This window comes from Aquarana catesbeiana, unplaced genomic scaffold, assembly GCF_042186555.1.
Source record: "Aquarana catesbeiana isolate 2022-GZ unplaced genomic scaffold, ASM4218655v1 unanchor233, whole genome shotgun sequence".
Taxonomy (NCBI): domain Eukaryota; kingdom Metazoa; phylum Chordata; class Amphibia; order Anura; family Ranidae; genus Aquarana; species Aquarana catesbeiana.
This window is the reverse complement of record NW_027362661.1, coordinates 2,182,146-2,201,961: the sequence shown is the minus strand read 5'-3', so window position 1 is coordinate 2,201,961 and position 19,816 is coordinate 2,182,146. Positions and strand designations below refer to the sequence as shown.

The following is a 19,816-nucleotide window of genomic DNA, read 5'->3' as shown; positions in this document are numbered from 1 at the left end:
ATGTGTAAGGTAAAGTCTACAGGCTTGGAAATATCAGTTTGTAAATGGATAGAAAACTGGCTAAAAGACAGAATTCAGAGAGTAGTGGTTAATGATTCTTACTCTGAATGGTCTAAGGTTATCAGTGGTGTACCCCAAGGTTCAGTGCTGGGACCCTTACTTTTTAATACCTTCATAAATGATATTGGGTCTGGGATCGAAAGTAACATTTTTGTCTTTGCAGATGACACCAAGCTATGCAGTGGAATAACGTCCTTACAGGATGTCTCCAATTTACAAGCCGACCTCAATGCTCTGTCTAATTGGGCGTCTATGTGGCAGATGAGGTTTAATGTTGAGTAATGTAAAGTTATGCACTTGGGGGCTAAGAATATGCATCATACATACTAGGGGGAGTACAACTGGGGGAATCCGTGGTGGAGAAGGATCTGGGGGGGTTTTGGTAGATCATAAGCTCAATAATAGCATGCAATGCCAAGCTGCGGTTTCCAAAGCGAGCAAAGTCCTTTCTTGTATTAAGAGAGGTATGGACTCCAGAGAGAGAGATATCATTTTGCCCCTGTTCAAATCATTAGTAAGACCTCATCTGGAATATGCAGTTCAGTTTTGGCACCAGTTCTCAAAAAGGATATCGGGGAACTGGAGAAAGTGCAGAGAAGGGCAATCAAACCGATAAGAGGCATGGAGGAGCTCAGCTATGAGGAAAGATTAGAGGAAGTGAATTTATTCACTCTTGAGAAGAGGAGAATAAGGGGGGATATGATCAACATGTTCAAATATATAAGGTGTCCATATAGTGAACTTGGTGTTGAGTTATTCTCTTTACGGTCAACCCAGAGGACACCGGGGCACTCTTTAAGTCTAGAGAAAAAGAGATTTAATCTCCAAATATGGAAAGGTTTCTTCACAGTAAGAGCTGTGAAAATGTGGAATAGACTCCCTCCAGAGGTGGTTCTGGCCAGCTCAGTAGATTGCTTTAAGAAAGGCCTGGATACTTTCCTAAATGTACAGTATACAACTGGGTACTAACATTTATAGGTAAGGTTGATCCAGGGAAAATCCGATTGCCTCTTGGGGGATCAGGAAGGAATTTTCCCCCTGCTGTAGCAAATTGGAGCATGCTCTGTTGGGGTTTTTTGTCTACCTCTGGATCAACTGAGGGTATAAAATTGGGTATATTGGATTTGCGATATTTTTTATTTTATTTATTTATTGTTTTTAAGGTTGAACTGGATGGACTTGTGTCTTTTTTCAACCTGACTAACTATGTAACTATGAAGCAATTGAGCCATGGGGCCCATTCGCTCTGGAATTTAGGCAGGGTCAGGTTTGCTAAGGCGAACATAAGTTCCATCTGTAGATGTTGATTTAGGAGTTGGGGGACTAGTTGAGAAGAAGGTGGCGATATGATATTCCAGTTCCTTGTTATGGAAAGTCTAGCTGCAATTAGGATGTGGGTAAGGATGATATGATGAGAAGAATCGCATGTTCCCATTCCCAAGCCTAGCAATGCCAGTTGGGGTGTGATTTTGGTAGAGTTGCTGGTGATATTGGTGATGAGTGTTTGAACAGATTGCCAGAAGGGAAGGAGCAGCGGGCAGGACCACCAGACATGTACCGTGGACCTCGTGCCTCCGCAATTTCTCCAACAAGCAGGTGAACGGGATAGCGAACAGCGGGATAATTTTGTTGGCGTGTAATACCAATGGTGGAGTATTTTTTGAGATTTTTCCCAGTGTGATATGCATCTAGAGGCTTTCAAGGTGAGGCGTGTTGTGAGGTGCCAAGATGTTAGGTCTGTGGAAAAGTCCAGGGTATCTTCCCATTTTTTCATCGATGGAGTCTTCTCTGGGATTTGTGCAGAGTCCAGCATTTTTTAGAAAACAGAGGATTCCTTTAGGAGTGATGCAGGGCGGTTGTAGTTTTGTATAAGGTCGGTCGTGATGGGTTGATCCGATTTTGTGATAGAGGACAGAGCATGTCACACTCTTAGGTACTTGAAGAAGTCCTTATTGGGAATGTTGTAATCTTCATGTAGGTGTTGGAAGAGGCGTAGCTTCCTTTAATGTAGAATGTTTCCAATTTTGGTAATGCCCGCTGTTATCCAGGAGGCTAGAGACATATCAGAGCATATTATTTCCAGCACAGCCAGAGGAAGAGATTCCATTGCTTTCTCCAAGAGACTGTTATTTTGATGATGAATTGAACTACACACTTTGAGGGTTGCATTTACTGTGCTTAAGTAAGATGGCGTTGGTCCATGTTGTAGCCATATGGCCGCTAGCAGAGATTTGGTGGGATAGCGAAGGGAGGATTATTCTATTTGCGCCCACAGAGGGTGAGATGAGGGTGACCACAAATGTTGGGTTTGGTTTAGGAGAACTGCTTTGTAGTAGTTCTTGAGGTTAGGAGCTCCCATTCCTGCTTTGGCCATTGCAGTGCACATGGTGGAGTGTTAAACTCTGGGGCAATTGCCATCCCAGATATAGTTGTTGATGGTGCGTTGTAGCGTATCCAGTTGAGAAGAGAGTAGCCGTACTGGGAGAGTTCAGAACATATATAGCAGGTGAAGCAAGAGGAATATTTTGGATTGTGCTATCTTCCCAGCCCAGGAAGCCCGGGTGGTTCGGAGGGAGGTGCCGATATCCTGCAGTTTCTTAAAAAGTGCTTCATAATTTGTATGGAGGATGTTGCAGGAGACAGTTAACTGTATCCTAGGTAAGTAAGCATTGAGGCTGGGGCCCATGGAAACGGTGATAGACGAGTGAGATTTGTTTTTGTACCTTGATCTAGACATATGCCCATCAAATTTGATTTGGAGAAGTTGATTTTGTATAAGGATATCTGGCCAAACTGTATGAACAGGTCATCAAGTGCTGGTAGGGACTGAAGAGGATTGGTCAGAACTACAATGACATAATCAGCGTAGAGTCCTAATTTGTAGTTAGTGTCTCCGATTTGTAATCCTGAGATCATTGGGTGGGCTCTTATGGCTGCGGAGAGGGATTCCATCACTAGAGCAAATATTAACGGGGAGAGGGGGCATCCCTGTCTTCTTCCATTGGAAATCGTAAAAGGGTCAGAGATCATACCAGACCTCCAAACCCTTGCTGATGGGTGTGAATACAAAGCTAGTATTGCAGTGTTGATGTTGCCTGCAAATCCAAATTTTTGAACGACTGAGTTAAGGTAGGACCAAATGACTCTGTCAAACGCCTTCTCTGCATCCAAAGAGAGGAGCAGAGAAGACGTTTTGTGGAATTCCACCCATTGTATGAGGTCTAAGATTCTCCTAGTGCCGTCATATGCTTGGCGCCTTGGAATAAATCCAACCTGGTCTGCATGTATTAGTAAAGGGATGTGACGTGATATACGGGGGGCTAGGATCTTTGCATAGATTTTAAGATCAGTGTTTAGGATTGAGATAGGCCTATAATTGCCTGGGTTGTCGTGAGGTTTACCCGGTTTGGGAATCATGACAATGAGGCCCTCTAAGGATTCTTTTGGGATGTTGCCTGTCTGCATAATGTGATTAAAGGAAGTACAGAGGTGTGGTGTTAGAGTGTCTGCGTATGTTTTAAAGTACTCATTACAAAACCCATCAGCTCCTGGGGCTTTATGTAAGGGTAGTGAGCCGATCGCTTTTAAGATTTCTGGCGCAGAGAACGGGGCGTTAAGATCTGCTAGTTGGTCGGCCGTAAGTGAGGGCAGTTGCAATGGGTCGAGGAACTGGGAGATAGGGGAGGTTTCTGGATTAGTGGTATCTGTGGAGGTATTTAGGTTGTATAAGGATGTGTAGAAATCTCAAAAGCAGTTAGCGATGTCTATGGGATTACTGACTCTACGCCGCTTTGTTGTTTGCATGTATGGGACTTTGGAGGAGGCAGCTTTACATTTCATTTGTCTGGCTAGGAGAGCGCCTGGTCTATTGCCAGAGGTACACCATGTGACTTTGTCGTTTGATGTGGTGTTCAAAGGAGGCATATAAGAAGGAGCAAAACTCCTTTCTGAGTGTATGTAAGCAGGTGGTATCTGCATCAATAGAGGAGGTTTTGTCTTTTCTAATTTGCAAATCTGATCAAGGAGGTGATTGTATTTCTCGTTTCGCACACGTTTCTCCTGGGCCCCAAGCTTAATGAAAACACCTCTCATAAAGGCTTTATGGGAGTTCCAAAGCAGTACGTTATTTGATACAGAGTTCATATTGCACACAAAGTAGATCTCCAACTCCTGCTTGATTTTTTCCTGACACTGAGGTTGGGGTAAAAGGGAAATGTAATTAAGCCTATATTTGCATGGGATATGGTTTGCAGGATACTTTTCTGTAACAGGAAAAGGTAAATTCTGGAGTATGATTTTTGTGCGGCAGAGTAGAAGGTATAGTCCCTTTCCGTCCTGTGTAAACACCACCAGGAACCATAAAGATCTTCCAGTTGTGTGAGTGTGGAAAGGCCTGTGGATCTTTGTCTGCGCTGGTTAAAGGAGTTAAGAGCGGTATCAATCGTGTCATTAAAATCTCTGCATCAAATGATGCATTCCTTTGGGTAATGAGATAGCTTATTCATTATTATTTTTGATGAAAATTGGGAGCATATATGTTGGCTATAACATATTGTATATTGTCAAAGAGGGCATCTAGGATTAGGTATCTGCCATAGGGATCAGCTTCTAGGTGACAGAAAGCTAGAGATTTATGTATAGCAATCATGACACCCCTCATTTTTTTGGTAGCATGTGTAAAGTAAGTATGGGGGTAGAGGTGGTGTTGACATGAGGGAGCTTTGTCTTGCATAAAGTGCATTTCTTGAATGCAAAGTATGTCTGTTTTTTGAGCGATGGCTTCTCTCCACATTCTAGACCTTTTTGTAGGGGCTATTAAGGCCATTTGCATTGATAGTGGTAATACGGATGGATATATTGATTAGTGATAGTATCGTTCGAAGGATGCAAAATGAAGAGGTAGCAGTACCACCGAGTTCTAGGTATATGGGAGGGTAAGGAACGGTACCTGGACTCAGGTTAGTATTATCATAAGCAGTAGGTTATGATTAAACAAACAGTCGTAGTTAACACAAAAAAATAGAAACAATTGCAGTGAATGTAGGCTGTGTACGTAGCACACTTCGCACCAGGGAGTGTGATAACCAGAAAAAGATCAAGCAGATGAACAAGTTATAACATTTTGGTCCACATTCTGGGCCTCAGATCAAGTGGGTAATGAGGAACTAGACATCATGTCTGAGGGGGGAGTAGGAAGACTTTGTGGTCATGAGAGCATCAGGTAGGTTTTGCAATTGCTATGCAGCATATCTCTCAGGATTTATGGATTGCGTTGTTACTTGGGCCACTTGTATATGATGAAGGTGTTAGGCCCCAGTTATGGAGCATCTTGTAGCCATCTTTAGGGGATATGATGGTGAATTGTTGGCTCTGATATGTGACCAGCAATTTGGTGGGGAAGCCCCAATGGTAAACTATATTGCGCTCTCTCAAAATCGCAGTGATGGGGTATATTCTTTTCTCATTTTTGAGGTTACTGCAGACAGGTCCTGGTGCAGGGCTATCCCCGCGTATAGGAGAGTGCGCGGGAGGATCTGGCTGCTCTGAGTAGGCGTTCTTTGATATGATAAAAATGGATCCTCGTTAGCACTTCTCTAGGGACTGTGTCAGGCAGATGTGTTGGTTTGGGGATCCTGTGTGCTCTATCCATTAGTAAATCTCTAGGTGTGAGATCTGGGATAAGCTTTAGGAAAAGCAGCTGCAAGTAAGGTATGAGCTCTTGTGGTTTAACAGCTTCAGGGATTCCTCTTATCTTTAAATTATTGCGGCAGGAGCGATCCTCTAAATCTGCAACTTTCAATTTGTAGTTTACTGATCATATCCGTCTGTTCCTCATGAGCACCCTCCATTTCACCATGTGCTTTTATGATCACTCCTAACTGTGATTCTAGGTGATCTGTGCGGTCTTCAATGCCATCGATTCTGTGAGTAAGGTGGGACACTGAGGAGCGTAGCTCAGAATGCAGACCAGCTTGGAGGGATAATAACATAGCCTTAATGGTGTTTTCAGAGGTGATTCTACAGCTCTCTTACCTCTATCAGAAGCTGTGGGGTTGTCTTGCTGCTGTGAGGAGTCCTCCATGTCAAAGAGATTTCTGTGGCTGCAGGAGGTAAAGGCTCTTTGTGAAGAGAAAGAGGAGAGTGGCCGTCCTCCCGAACGCCATCTTGTGCATGCTTGCTGGTTATCCGCATGAAGAAATCTGTTAAGCAGCGCAGCCCCTTGTTTCTGTGGGACATAGCCTGGTTGTTCCCCGATGTTTGTGTCTCCGTTTGGGGCTGAAAGTGGCTGTCTAGTGCTCTGTGAGCCGCAATAGAGACCCGGTGTGGCAGGGAGTTCTAGAGCCAAGCAGCCATCTTGGTCTGCAGCTTGGACACGCCCCCTATACACAGCATGTTTGTTACAATGAATGTTTTATTACATCTTTCAGAGTGGAAACCTCAGGGATGATAATATTGATGTTAAAGAAGAGTATAAAGAGGAGGATGAGGAGTATGGAGTGATGAAGGAGTTTTCAGAAGGACACAAGGATATGATGGAGTCACCTAATACCAGGAACCCACCAGAGAGATGTCCCTGTCCTATGTATTCATGGGATTCCACACAGGAAGATCACACCATTCCCCACTGTTACAAGGTTGGTGGGACAGAGTTTATAAAACACAGACTCATGGAGACAATGTGTGGATTTTTATGTGATGTCACAATAACAAAGCTTATATTTACAGATGATATTCTCTCATTTTCTTGATTTAGAGTGGAGATCCAATCGATATAGAATTTGAGATTAAAGCAGAAGAAGAAGAGAGGTATGTGGGGGATTATCAGCAGTCTATGGAGGAGGATGGAATAACGGGGACATTTATAGAGGAGGACACTCCTACAAAGATCAGCACAGGTGGGTCATTACCACTAAATACATTCCTCCATCCATACTGCTCACTGATTGGTCCAGAATAGGATGGGGACTGGGTGATATCAGCCTGTAATCCCCTGGTCACTTTCCTGAGCTGTGTTCCCCATCCTGTATTCCTGTATTTCTCTCGGGTAATCTTCCTTCTCTGTGCTGCAGACACAATTTATGTATCTAGACTGGATTTATGGAGATTCTGGGGTTCAGCTGGCAGCAAAATATTCATTTTCACCATAGACGTTATTTGATCTAGGCACCTGGGGTATGTTCTTTGGGTCTTCTGCCCCATATCCGGGTATGGCAAGATGTCTGACAGACAATTCTCCCAGGGTTACTAAGTCTGTTGTCTACTGGCTGTGTCGGGTGGAGGGATATGTCTGTATAGTCTCATACCCAAGTCACTGAGTGCAGTCTCAGGAGATGGGAGGCAGCGGTGTGGGACCTCTGCAACTTGTCTCATGTAAGCATTTAAGCTTCCAATGATTACTGAATAACAATATTATGAGTCATGACCCCTACCCTATATAATTTGTATTGTACATTACATACTCCTGACCTCTGCACTATATATTCTATGTTGTACATTACATCATTCTGATACTATGAATTCCTACCTGTTGTATCCTATATGATAAGTTGTACATTATATTGGACCTACTTCTTTTACATCCATTTCCTACCAGCTGGACATTTTATATCTGATGATTTGATTGGAGCACAGACTTTTATATGTTGTTAATAATGTGATAACATCCTCCAACTTTGGAACCTTAAACAGAAAGTGATAATGAGGGAGGAGTCAGTAACCCAATGATGGTGATCTTCAGGATCATTCCAGTCTTCATCTTGGTTGTTCTCCCCCCTCACTCTCTGACCTCTGGTGGGGCTCAGCCCCGCTGTTATTCATGACTAAATCATGGACTAAATAAGGAAGTGCAGGACTTCTTGTGTTGGAAAGATGGAAAGGAGGGATAGAGGGGGTGGGGACACACATCCTATAATCCCCTCATCACTGTCACTCCTATAAAAGACAGTTCTCGTTGTTTCCTCACTCGCTGACTAAGGTCCATGAATAAAGAAATTAACTGGTAGGAGATCAGAGCCATTTACTAGTTACCTTGAGGGGGGAATTGTAAGATCCTCAGAGACAAAGCTGCCTGATGTGGGCGGAGTCCTGCTTTAGGGGAATCAATCTGCTCATGTCTAGTAATAATCTTTTTATTTTATATTTTAGTAGATGGACGGGAGATGAGGAAAACCTCAGAGGATTGTCTCACTTTGTCTCCAGACTGTAAAGTAGAAGATGAGGACATCACACAGTATAGTCCAGGAGAAAACCCGTCTACCTCAAATGTCCATTCGGCACCACACAGTGTAGAGGGACCATCGTATTCCTCTTATCCTGAGGAACCTCAGACTGTGATGGACGGTGCCGTCCTTCCAACAGAGAAGAGGTTTTCCTGTACTGAGTGCGGGAAGTGTTTCCGTTCTAAATCCCATCTTAATGTGCATAAAAGAACTCACACAGGAGAGAAGCCGTATTCCTGTCCTGAGTGTGGGAAATGTTTTTCACAGAAATCCTATCTTTATACACATCAGAGATCTCACACAGGGGAGAAGCCGTATTCTTGTCCTGAGTGTGGGAAATGTTTTTCAGTGAAGTCCAATCTTTACACACATCAGAGATCTCACACGGGGGAGAAGCCGTATTCCTGTCCTGAGTGCTGGAAATGTTTTTCACTGAAGTCCACTCTTTACACACATCAGAGATCTCACACGGGGGAGAAGCCTTATTCCTGTCCCGAGTGCGGGAAATGTTTTTCAGAGAAGTCCAGTCTTTCCACACATCAGAGATCTCACACAGGGGAGAAGCCATATTCTTGTCCTGAGTGTGGGAAATGTTTTTCACTGAAGTGTAATCTTTACAAACATCAGAGATGCCACACAGGGGAGAAGCCGTATTCCTGTCCTGAGTGCGGGAAATGTTTTTCAGTGAAGTCCAGTCTTTACAAACATCGGAGATCTCACACAGGGGAGAAGCCATATTCCTGTCCTGAGTGTGGGAAATGTTTTTCACAGAAGGTCCATTTTTTCACACATCAGCGATCTCACACAGGGGAGAAGCCGTATTCCTGTCTTGAGTGCGGGAAATGTTTTTCACAGAAGTACAGTCTTTTGTCACATCAGAAATCTCACACGGGGGAAGCAGCATTCCTGTCCTGAGTGCAGGAAATGTTTTTCACAGAAGTCCAGTCTTTACAGATATCAGAGATCTCACACGGGGGAGAAGTAGCATTCCTGTCCTGAGTGTGGGAAATGTTTTTCAGTGAAGTCCAGTCTTTACACACATCAGAGATCTCACACAGGGGAGAAGCTGTATTCCTGTCCAGAGTGTGGGAAATATTTTTCACAGAAGTCTCATATTTACACACATCAGAGTTTGCATACGGGGAGAAGCTGTATTACTGCCCTGAGTGTGGGAAATGTTTTTCACAGAAGACCAGTCTTTCCACACAGAGATCTCGCAAGGGGGAGAAGCTGTATTCCTGTCCTGAGTGAGGGAATTGTTCCTCACTGAAGTCCTGTCTTCCTGTACATCAGGGATCCCACACAACCCTCGAGGTGTATTAGTGCCTTGAGGTCGGGAAATGTCTTCTATATGAATGTTGCTGGACATCACAGCTCTCATGTGGGGAAGAAGCACACCCTGATATACACCTCAGATATACTCCATGGTTGATCTTCATCATGTAAGAAACAGTTCTAGAGGTGTCATTTTTTGAAAAAAACTACTTGTCCAAAGGACTAAATTGGGGTCCCAATCTCCTCGTCCCTCATGACAATCTCTTGTTCCTCATCTACCAGAGAGCCCACATGTTTAACCACTTAAATGCCGGAACACTTTCACTCCCTTCCTGCCCAGGCCAACTTTCATCTTTCAGCGCTCTCACACTTTGAATGACGATTACGCGGTCATACTACACTGTACCCATATGACATTTTTATCTTTTTTTTTTACACAAATGGAGTTTTCTTTTGGTGGTATTTGATCACCACTGGGGTTTTTATTTTTTGTGCTACAAATAAAAAAGTCAGAAAATTCTGAAAAAAAAAAAGTTTTTCTTTGTTTCTGTTATAAATTTTTTTAAATAAGTAAGTTTTCTCCTTCACTGATGAGGAGGCACTAATATGCAGCACTGATGAGGAGGAACTGACAAGCATCCCTGATGGGCACCAATTGGCATACCTGATGGGCATTGATTGGCATCACAGGCGGGCACTGCTAGTCATCACTCGTGGGGCACCGGTGGTCATCTAGGGCGATCATCGCTGATCAATGCTGAATATCAGTGCAGATATTCTCCTGTCAGGAGAGCCACTGATTGGCTCTCCTCTACTCACGCATTGCCAGCATGAATAAAGGAAAGCCGATAGCGGCACTTCCTGGTTACATTGTAATTAGCTTTGATTGGACACAGCTGATCACATGGTAAAGAGCCTACGTCATCATCTCTTTACCGAGATTGGAGATGTGGTGTGTCAGAGCGACACACCGCACCACCAATCGCCACGAGCCCAATCAGCTTATTCTTCTGGAGGTCATATGACTTCCAATCAGGATAATGGAACCCCCGCCTGGCCATCATTCTGCTATAGGCCAGGCGGGAAGGAGTTAAAAAATAATTTTAGGCTTGAAGATTATATAAAACCCCCAAAACATGATATATTTTCTGAAAGCAGACACCCTAGAGAATAAAACAGTGGTAGTTTTTTTATGTCACGCGATATTATCGCAAAAGTCTAGGAAACAAAAAAATATCTGTAAATCAGGGGGAAATTGTGTGTGCGTGTTATACCCTGATCCCTGCTACTCGGAGTGGAAGGAGGGGGGACTAGCGCTGCTGGATGACACAGAGCCGCGCTCTCTTGTGTATCTGGCGCTGTCATACACAGTCCCGCCCCCCCTGGCCTGGCATTGGATCACTGCTCTGTCCATCATATGAGCCGGGTGGGAATGTGAGTGTCTGATCTCTGGATACACAGGAGATCGCAGCTCTGTGTCATCCAGCACTGGCGCGGCTGCAATCATCTGCAAAGGCAAGTCTGCAGATGTATACTAAACAGGCTGCAATCATGGGCATGTTAGAGGCTGCAATCATGGACATGTTAAAGGCTGCAATAATGGGCACATTAGAGGCTGCAGATAGGCATATTAGAGGCTGCAGATGGGCACTAAACAAGCTCTATAATGGGCATATTAGAGGCTGCAGATGGGAATAGATCAGGCTGCATTGATGAGCACTGATGAGGCTGCAGAGCACTGACCCTTATTTTAAATCGTAAGGTTTTTTTCTGAAACTTCCCTCTTAAAGTTAAGGTGTGTGTTATACGCCGATAAATACGGTAATTTTAGAGGCACAAAAAACAATAAATTACCCAATTTTTTGGTAAAATATAAAAGCCAAGGTTGCACTGAGTAAATAGATACCCAAAATATTAAACCTTAAATTTGTGTGCGTCTGTGAATTGGTGACAGACTTCAGTACCCTATATTTTCTGTAGGCAACGCTTTAAAAGCCCACTATAGGTCATCATTTTAGTGTTACAGAGTAGGGATGAGCCGAACACCCCCCTGTTCGGTTCGCACCAGAACATGCGAACAGGAAAAAAGTTCGTTCGAACACGCGAACCCCGTTAAAGTCTATGGGACACGAACATGAATAATCAAAAGTGCTAATTTTAAAGGCTAATATGCAAGTTATTGTCATAAAAAGTGTTTGGGGACCCGGGTCCTGCCCCAGGGGACATGGATCAATGCAAAAAAAAGTTTTAAAAACGGCCGTTTTTTCAGGAGCAGTGATTTTAATAATGCTTAAAGTCAAACAATAAAAGTGTAATATCCCTTTAAATTTCGTACCTGGGGGGTGTCTATAGTATGCCTGTAAAGGGGCGCATGTTTCCTGTGTATAGAACAGTCTGACAGCAAAATTACATTTGGAAGGAAAAAACACATTTAAAACTACCCGCGGCTATTGCATTGCCGACAATACACATAGAAGTTCATTGATAAAAACAGCATGGGAATTCCCCAAAGGGGAACCCCGAACCAAAATTAAAAAAAAAAGTGATGTGGGAGTCCCCCTAAATTCCATACCAGGCCCTTCAGGTCTGATATGGATATTAAGAGGAACCCCGCCAAAATTAAAAAAAAAAAATGACATGGGGTTCCCCCTAAATTCCATACCAGACCCTTCAGGTCTGGTATGGATTTTAAGGGGAACCCCGCGCCAAAAAAAAAAAAAAAAAAACGGCGTGGGGTCCCCCCAAAAATCCATACCAGACCCTTATCCGAGCACGCAACCTGGCAGGCCGCAGGAAAAGAGGGGGGGACGAGAGTGCGGCCCCCCCCCTGAACCGTACCAGGCCACATGCCCTCAACATTGGGAGGGTGCTTTGGGGTAGCCCCCCAAAACACCTTGTCCCCATGTTGATGAGGACAAGGGCCTCATCCCCACAACCCTGGCCGGAGGTTGTGGGGGTCTGCGGGCGGGGGGCTTATCGGAATCTGGAAGCCCCCTTTAACAAGGGGACCCCCAGATCCCGCCCCCCCCCATGTGAAATGGTAAGGGGGTACTTACCCCTACCATTTCACTAAAAAACTGTCAAAAATGTTAAAAATGACAAGAGACAGTTTTTGACAATTCCTTTATTTAAATACTTCTTCTTTCTTCTATCTTCCTTCATCTTCTGGTTCTTCTGGTTCTTCCTCCGGCGTTCTCGTCCAGCATCTCCTCTGTGGCGTCTTCTATCTTCTTCTCCTCGGGCCGCTCCGCACCCATGGCATGGGGGGGAGGCTCCCGCTCTTCTCTTCTTCTCTTCTTCCTTCTTCTCTTCTTCATTTTCTTCTCCGGGCCGCTCTGCATCCATGCTGGCATGGAGGGAGGCTCCCGCTGTGTGACGGCGCTCCTCGTCTGACAGTTCTTAAATAACGGGGGGCGGGGCCACCCGGTGACCCCGCCCCCCTCTGACGCACGGGACATGACGGGACTTCCCTGTGGCATTCCCCGTGACGTCACAGGGAAGTCCCGTCAAGTCACCGTGCGTCAGAGGGGGGCGGGGTCACCGGGTGGCCCCGCCCCCCGTTATTTAAGAACTGTCAGACGAGGAGCGCCGTCACACAGCGGGAGCCTCCCTCCATGCCAGGATGGGTGCGGAGCAGCCCGGAGAAGAAAATGAAGAAGAGAAGAAAAGAAGAAGAGAAGAGCGGGAGCCTCCCTCCCCATGCCATGGGTGCGGAGCGGCCCGAGGAGAAGAAGATAGAAGACGCCGCAGAGGAGATGCTGGACGAGAACGCCGGAGGAAGAACCAGAAGAGCCAGAAGAACCAGATGATGAACGAAGATAGAAGAAAGAAGAAGCATTTAAATAAAGGAATTGTCAAAAACTGTCTCTTGTCATTTTTAACATTTTTGACAGTTTTTTAGTGAAATGGTAGGGGTAAGTACCCCCTTACCATTTCACACAGGGGGGGGGCGGGATCTGGGGGTCCCCTTGTTAAAGGGGGCTTCCAGATTCCGATAAGCCCCCCGCCCGCAGACCCCCACAACCACCGGCCAGGGTTGTGGGGATGAGGCCCTTGTCCTCATCAACATGGGGACAAGGTGTTTTGGGGGGCTACCCCAAAGCACCCTCCCAATGTTGAGGGCATGGGGCCTGGTACGGTTCAGGAGGGGGGTGGGGCCGCACTCTCGTCCCCCCCCTCTTTTCCTGCGGCCTGCCAGGTTGCATGCTCGGATAAGGGTCTGGTATGGATTTTTGGGGGGACCCCACGCCGTTTTTTTTTTTTTTTGGCGCGGGGTTCCCCTTAAAATCCATACCAGACCTGAAGGGTCTGGTATGGAATTTAGGGGGAACCCCACGTCATTTTTTTTTTTAATTTTGGCCGGGGTTCCCCTTAATATCCATATCAGACCTGAAGGGCCTGGTATGGAATTTAGGGGGACTCCCACGTCATTTTTTTTTTTAATTTTGGTTCGGGGTTCCCCTTTGGGGAATTCCCATGCCGTTTTTATCAATGAACTTCTATGTGTATTGTCGGCAATGCAATAGCCGCGGGTAGTTTTTTCCTTCAAAATGTCATTTTGCTGTCAGACTGTTCTAAACACAGGAAACATGCGCCCCTTTACAGGCATACTATAGACACCCCCCAGGTACGAAATTTAAAGGGATATTACACTTTTATTGTTTGACTTTAAGCATTATTAAAATCACTGCTCCTGAAAAAACGGCCGTTTTTAAAACTTTTTTTTGCATTGATCCATGTCCCCTGGGGCAGGACCTGGGTCCCCAAACACTTTTTATGACAATAACTTGCATATTAGCCTTTAAAATTAGCCCTTTTGATTTCTCCCATAGACTTTTAAAGGGTGTTCAGCGGCATTCGAATTTGCCGCGAACACCCCAAATTGTTCGCTGGTTGGCGAACTTGCGAACAGCCAATGTTCGAGTCGAACTCGAAGCTCATCCCTATTACAGAGGAGCTCTGGTGATAGAATTACCGTATTTATCGGTTTATAACACGCGCCGGCGTATAACACGCACCCCAAGTTTAGGAGGGAATTTTAAGGAAAAAACTTTTAGGAGTAAAGTTTAAGGAAGAAAAACTTACATTAAAATGCCCATCAATGTAGCGTTATCGGTGTCCATCTGCAGCCTTTTCAGTGTCAGTGCAGCCTTGCTCCAGTGTCTATTGCAGCCTTGTCAGTGCAGCTTTGCCCCAGTGCAGAATTGTCAGTGCAGCTTTGCCCCAGTGCAGAATTGTCAGTGCAGCTTTGCCCCAGTGCAGAATTGTCAGTGCAGCCTTGCCCCAGTGTCCATTGCAGCCTTGTCAGTGCAGCTTTGCCCCAGTGCAGCCATGTCAGTGCAGCCTTATCAGTGCAGCTTTTCTCCAGTGCAGCCTTGCCCCAGTGCAGCTTTGCCCCAGTGCAGCCTTGCCCCCGTGCAGCCTTGCCCCAGTGCAGCTTTGTGGGATCGCCGCGACCCTGCCGACATACACAGCCTATGTGTAAATTCAAATATGGCGCGAGACTGCAGTCTCTGCACCATATTTGAATTTACACACGGCTGTGTATGTCGGCGGCGATCGCGGCAATTGCCGCAATCGCTCCGATCACACAAAATTGGGGGGGGGGTCGGCCTATAACACGCACCCATGATTTTCCCCTGATTTTCAGGGGAAAAAAGTGCGTGTTATATGCCGATAAATACGGTATTCTTTTTTGTCTCAAAGTTTTATTGAGAATACATTTTTTCAATTACAAGTCATTGTAACATTCCAGAGAATTTAACAGAAAACCACTACATTATCAATGACAAATCCAACAATGTCACACTGGTATGGAAATAAACATATAATTTCTAACCGCAGTGTCAAGTGAGCATTTCTTACTCCAAAATAACTCCACATATAACCCTAAAAAAGAGAATGATGCTATCTATAAAGGATCCAATCCAAGATTAGGTCAGTTGGGGATAGTCCTGGTGTATCAAGCCAAGGCAACCATAGTGCTTGAAATGTATGCAAACTGCCCCTATGCAGGTAAATGTATTTTTCCAAATGGATCATATCTCCCATCGTTGCCACAAATTCCATCCACGAGGGAGGTTCCAAGGACTTCCAATGTCTAAGGATTTCTTTTCTGGCCTGGAACAAGGCTCTGGCTATGGCCTGTTTGGTGATCTTCTCCACTTGAAGGCCGTCCACAATGCCCAATAAACAAGACTTGGCATCCTGACCAATATTAACCTGAAACACTCTGTTAAGGGTAGCTGATCCTGTACAGTGACGAGCGGAGGAATTTGAATCCAGGAGAGCTTCTGAGGTTTCATTCCGGTTCCATCCTGATTCCTGGGTTGCCCGAAGCAACAAGACTACAATGCCCAGTTAGACCCTCTGTAACGGGGGGTCATGGGGTTCCGGTAAGCGGCTAGGCACTTCATCTATGGTGGTGGACCCACACATCTGGGATTTCATTCAATTAATTTTTTTGCACATTACTGCACTTTTTTGGGGGGCTTCTTGTATATGGACTTTTATATATAATTTTTGTACATGGACTTTTTTTATATATAATTTTTATAATCCATTTTTTTATCTTTTACTTAAGGGGAGGTTGTTTTCATTCATCAACCTAATTTGGTGTTGTCACATTATATTATATGTTCACATAAGGTTTACCTTTGCACCTTTGCAACCATACATGTGTTAGTTTTTTTTGTTTTAGCGCGAGTCAACTTCTTTTCCCATTCAAATTTGTGTGTTTGTGTCACATATAGGACTCTGCAGCATAGAAGGTCAATATCATTTACTAATTTTCGTTGCGCGGTTTTTCTTCTTTTTTCTAAGGGTATCCAGGACCTTACTCCAGTAAAGGTGGAGCTTGGGACATCTCCACAGTAAGTGGATTAAATCACTGTGTTCTCTACTACATCTAGAACATATAATCACACACAAAGGTTGGACTTGATGGACTTGTGTCTTTTTTCGACCTCACCTACTATGTAACTATATATATTATGTCATAAGTGTACATAATGCTATTATGATCTCACCTCCTGCTACTTTTATGGAAAAAATATGGAATTGCAAAAATGGACTTTATAGGCACACACATAGGATAAAAAATTGAAAATTTTTAATTGGATAAAGTTAAAATCCTGATTTACAAAACATAAAAAGAAAATACATCGTATTAATACATGACCCCAAGGACTCAAGTAAAACCTCCAAATGTTATATTCTAATCCAATAGGATGTGATTTGAGATATACAATACCAGCATCCAAGAGGAATAAAGTGCATGGAGTGATTGACTCACAATATCAGGTCGCAGGACAATATCAGGTCGCAGAGTACAGAGGTTAGTGGTGAGCGAGGCAGAGCACAGAGGTCAGTGGTGAGTGAGGCAGAGCACAGAGGTCAGTGGTGAGCGAGGCAGAGTACAGAGGTCAGTGGTGAGCGAGGCAGAGTACAGAGATCAGTGGTGAGTGAGGCAGAGTACAGAGGTCAGTGGTGAGCGAGGCAGAGTACAGAGGTAAGTGATGAGTGAGGCAGAGTACAGAGATCAGTGGTGAGCGAGGCAGAGCACAGAGATCAGTGGTGAGCGCGGCAGAGCACAGAGGCCAGTGGTGAGCGAGGCAGAGTACAGAGATCAGTAGTGAGCGAGGCAGAGCACAGAGATCAGTGGTGAGCGAGGCAGAGCACAGAGGTCAGTGGTGATCGAGGCAGAGTACAGAGGTCAGTGGTGAGCGCGGCAGAGTACAGAGGTCAGTGGTGAGCGAGGCAGAGTACAGAGGTCAGTGGTGAGCGAGGCAGAGTACAGAGGTCAGTGGTGAGCGAGGCAGAGTACAGAGATCAGTTGCGAGCGAGGCAGAGTACAGAGGTCAGTAGTGAGCGAGGCAGAGTACAGAGGTCAGTGGTGATCGAGGCAGAGTACAGAGATCAGTGGTGAGCGAGGCAGAGCACAGAGATCAGTGGTGAGCGCAGCAGAGCACAGAGGCCAGTGGTGAGCGAGGCAGAGTACAGAGATCAGTAGTGAGCGAGGCAGAGCACAGAGATCAGTGGTGAGCGAGGCAGAGCACAGAGGTCAGTGGTGATCGAGGCAGAGTACAGAGGTCAGTGGTGAGCGAGGCAGAGTACAGAGGTCAGTGGTGAGCAAGGCAGAGTACAGAGGTCAGTGGTGAGCGAGGCAGAGTACAGAGGTCAGTGGTGAGCGAGGCAGAGCACCAAGGTCAGTGGTGAGCGAGGCAGAGTACAGAGGTCAGTGGTGAGCGAGGCAGAGTACAGAGATCAGTGGTGAGCGAGGCAGAGCACAGAGATCAGTGGTGAGCGAGGCAGAGTACAGAGATCAGTGGTGAGCGAGGCAGAGCACAGAGATCAGTGGTGAGCGAGGCAGAGTACAGAGATCAGTGGTGAGCGAGGCAGAGCACAGAGGTCAGTAGTGAGCGAGGCAGAGCACAGAGATCAGTGGTGAGCGAGGCAGAGTACCGAGGTCAGTGGTGAGCGAGGCAGAGTACAGAGGTCAGTGGTGAGCGAGGCAGAGTACAGAGGTCAGTGGTGAGCGAGGCAGAGTACAGAGGTTAGTCTTACGCTTAGTCCCATAGAAGAGCGCCAGCTGGTGTGCGATCCAGCACTGTTCTAACTGGATGTTTGGTACTCCAGAACTACCTGTATTTAGCGGTGGGCATGTTGGCTGCCTGCAAATGTGAATGTGCCTTGGTTTTATGCGAGGAGTTCCCCTTTTCTGTCATTTTGATATATGCTTTGAACCTACCTAGTGTGTGGAGGAGGGGAAGTGGAGACAAGCCTTGCTTTTATTGTGCACTTTATAAATGCACTGCAGACCATCATAATAAAGGTTCTATCTTTTCTGGAAAGATCCCAAGAGCACTGTAGTCTGTGGATTTCATTACTGTGAATGGAGCACAAAATTTAAATAAAAGTGTAAAATGTATATAAATATGTGAAAATGTATACATAAATCTTATATCAGGTGTATTGGTTGCTGCGGCCCTTACTGAGTTCTCACACAGAGAGTGTATCATGGGGTGTCACAGCCTCACAATCAGCTAAATACTGTATATAATTTTATTATATTAATTAAACACATATCGATAAATAGGGATGAGCTTCGAATTCGAGTCGAACTCATGTTCGACTCGAACATTGGCTGTTCGCAAGTTCACCGAACAGCGAACAATTTGGGGTGTTCGCGGCAAATTCGAATGCCGCGGAACACCCTTTAAAAGTCTATGGGAGAAATCAAAAGTGCTAATTTTAAAGGCTAATATGCAAGTTATTGTCATAAAAAGTGTTTGGGGACCTGGGTCCTGCCCCAGGGGACATGGATCAATGCAAAAAAAAGTTTTAAAAACGGCAGTTTTTTCAGGAGCAGTGATTTTAATAATGCTTAAAGTCAATCAATAAAAGTGTAATATCCCTTTAAATTTCGTACCTGGGGGGTGTCTATAGTGTGCCTGTAAAGGGGCGCATGTTTCCTGTGTTTAGAACAGTCTGACAGCAAAATGACATTTTGAAGGAAAAAACTCATTTAAAACTACCCGCGGCTATTGCATTGCCGACAATACACATAGAAGTTCATTGATAAAAACGGCATGGGAATTCCCCAAAGGGGAACCCCGAACCAAAATTAAAAAAAAAAAATGACGTGGGGGTCCCCCTAAATTCCATACCAGGCCCTTCAGGTCTGGTATGGATATTAAGGGGAACCCCGGCCAAAATTTTAAAAAAAAAATGACGTGGGGTTCCCCCTAAATTCCATACCAGACCCTTCAGGTCTGGTATGGATTTTAAGGGGAACCCCGCGCCAAAAAAAAAAAAAAAAACGGCGTGGGGTCCCCCCAAAAATCCATACCAGACCCTTATCCGAGCACGCAACCTGGCAGGCCGCAGGAAAAGAGAGGGGGACGAGAGTGCGGCCCCCCTTCCCTCCTGAACCGTACCAGGCCACATGCCCTCAACATTGGGAGGGTGCTTTGGGGTAGCCCCCCAAAACACCTTGTCCCCATGTTGATGAGGACAAGGGCCTCATCCCCACAACCCTGGACGGTGGTTGTGGGGGTCTGCGGGCGGGGGGCTTATCGGAATCTGGAAGCCCCCTTTAACAAGGTGACCCCCAGATCCCGGCCCCCCCCCGTGTGAAATGGTAAGGGGGTACATAAGTACCCCTACCATTTCACGAAAAAAGTGTCAAAAATGTTAAAAATGACAAGAGACAGTTTTTGACAATTCCTTTATTTAAATGCTTCTTCTATCTTCCTTCATCT

General features: G+C 45.3%; 2 protein-coding genes and 1 pseudogene across 5 annotated transcripts in view; 2 read left to right on the top strand and 1 right to left on the bottom strand.

Moving 5' to 3' along the window:
* LOC141121836 (uncharacterized) overlaps positions 1–19,816 on the top strand; it is a 963,509-nt gene that overhangs the window by 3,074 nt on the left and 940,619 nt on the right. The window lies entirely within an intron of this gene.
* Positions 1–19,816, bottom strand: part of LOC141121865 (uncharacterized) — a 306,769-nt gene that overhangs the window by 181,235 nt on the left and 105,718 nt on the right. The window lies entirely within an intron of this gene.
* Positions 439–10,065, top strand: LOC141121870 (uncharacterized; annotated as a pseudogene).